The sequence below is a fragment of the Sinocyclocheilus anshuiensis genome, unplaced genomic scaffold (assembly GCF_001515605.1).
Source record: "Sinocyclocheilus anshuiensis isolate Anshui unplaced genomic scaffold, SAMN03320099.WGS_v1.1 scaffold1371, whole genome shotgun sequence".
Taxonomy (NCBI): domain Eukaryota; kingdom Metazoa; phylum Chordata; class Actinopteri; order Cypriniformes; family Cyprinidae; genus Sinocyclocheilus; species Sinocyclocheilus anshuiensis.
The window spans coordinates 1,701,517-1,703,936 of NW_015539833.1; the positions used below are offsets into that span (position 1 = coordinate 1,701,517).

At 33.6% G+C, this 2,420-nt stretch overlaps 1 protein-coding gene across 1 annotated transcript in view; it reads right to left on the minus strand.

Annotated features, from left to right (window-relative positions):
- Positions 1-2,420, minus strand: part of LOC107684317 (VPS10 domain-containing receptor SorCS3-like) — a 213,526-nt gene that overhangs the window by 30,558 nt on the left and 180,548 nt on the right. The gene's annotated exons all lie outside the window — the stretch shown is intronic.

Sequence of the window (2,420 nt, forward strand, 5' to 3'; positions counted from 1 at the left end):
AGATAGATAGATAGATAGATAGATAGATAGATAGATAGATAGATAGATAGACTGCTTCTATGTTTTCCAACCTGAAAACCTTGAGCTGCTTTCCCTGTTTCAAAAAAATACAAAATAAAAATACTGTGTTGCACCTTAAAGGCATTAAATATTAAGGTCCATTTGATTTGCCTAAGAAACAGCCCGGCTCTGACCCTCATGAATATAAATAGATGGAATTCTTAGCCCATCTCTCTCTCTCTCTCTTAATGAAAGGAATAAGCCCTCATTTTCTCATCTCATCATACTGTAATGTGACAACTCTGCTGTGGTAAGACGCCTAGGGAGAAACACTTTACCTGGAATGAGCGTGTGTGAGCATGTGTGCATTGCACCTCAATGAAAAGCTATTCCCCAGTAAGCTTGTAATGTGTATCCGGCTTGCACCATCTGTACAGAGTGAAGACTTTTCATCTGCCAGAGCTCCAGCACAGCTCGGAGCAGAAGACAACAAATTATGGAAAGATTCTAGAATGTCAAAATGACCTGTGTGGGTGTAAATGGTCACATATAGAGCTCAATGATAGTCTCACTTAACTAGACTGGTCTGAAAGTCTGGTCCACCAACAACAGCTCACTTAGACCCGAAAAAATAAATAAATAAATAAAATCTGACCATCATGTAAAGTAACCACTCATGGTTATAGATGAGTCAAGTTTTCTATCAGTTGACAAGTAAAAAGCACATACTATTTTCAACTGCAAATCCAATGAATACTTTGTCTATATCAGTGCTTTTCAAACAGTGATTTGCAATCTAAAATAGGCTGCAGATCTGTTATGTCAGGGTTGAGAATAGCAGATAAAAAACAATGCTAAATGCAAACGACAAAATTCATCTAAAAATATAAACATGCCTTGGTAGGAAATCAAAATAAAAAAGCGCATCAAATTCTAAGGCACTATAGGTAAAAACATATTTATTTTATTTTATTTAATACACTGGTCAATCTTGAGATTTTGAGCTGTTTGGCTTTTCATAATGTGTTGTTTCAGACTAGTGGAAAAAACATCGACATTACACTTTTATTTTATTGCACTTTATGTACTTGTGTCTGCAGATTTCAGATACAATACACATCTTTAAAGGACCGCCCCCTCCTCAATTTATTTTTCTCTCATGCACTGAGCAAGAACTCTCCACTTCAGTAGCACTTACCAAACTTTATTCTTGTATAATATTCAGAAGGTTTTTACAGATGGGGTTTGTTCATGTGTACACACACACAGTTATGGTAAAAATTGTACATACACTTTGCAGTATCTGCAGTATTATGGGATCATACAAAAAAGTACTGACCCGAATAAGATATTTCACATAAAAGACGTTTGCATATAGTCCACAAGAGAAAATAATAGTTGAATTTATAATTTATGACCAAGTTCAAAAGTTTACATGCGCTTGAACCATAAAACTGTGTTGTTACCTGGATGATCCACAGCTGTTTTTTTTTTGTTTGTTTTTTTGTGATAGTTGTTCATGAGACCCTTGTTTGTCCTGAACAATTAGAAAACAGTTAAAAAACTTCAGGTCCCACAAATTATTTGGTTTTCCAGCATCTTTCGGGTATTTGAACCCTTTCTAACAATGACTGTACGATTTGGAGATCCATCTTTTCACACTGAGGTCAACTGAGGGACTCATACGCAACTATAACAAAAGGTTTAAACGCTCACTGATGTATATATATATATAACAAGAATTTTGCACCGGACTATAGCCAACGTTAAGATTTCTGGAGATTAGTGCAAATTGAAAAATAATAATGCATCATTTGCATTCCGAAAACTTGGAATACAAAAACGTTTGTACTTCTTAATGTAATCAGGGAAGAATGGTGATTAGTATTTATATCTATTATCTATTATCATATATTAGTACCTATTCACTTGGGTGTCTTGCCTTAAAATAGAGAAAATGTCTCTCATATATTTTGTTAGTCATGCCAAAGGCTGTGTGTCTAATTATAACTTTATTATATTTAATAATAAATAATAATAATTATAACTTTATTTATTTACTTTATAATATTTTTTTTAATATTAATTGTACAAAAAAATATAATTCTGCACATTGCTGGACCAAAAAGAATATAGGAATATATATATAAAAAAAAACTGTAAAACACTGTAATTTTAACATTTATAAGAACTAAAAAAATAAAAAAATAAAAAAATTAGATACAGTTTTTGCCACTTTATGTCTGATGTTAAATCTGAGTCCTGAAGCAAAACTAATTGAGAACCACTGCTTTGGCTGACAGAAATAATAATTTAATCTGCTACATGGACATCCTGATATCTGGGAAATTGGGATCCTACCAAAAGGCCACAGCTACTGCCCCTTCCAGTGTCCTGTGGAAGCCACCTGCGCCCCTACT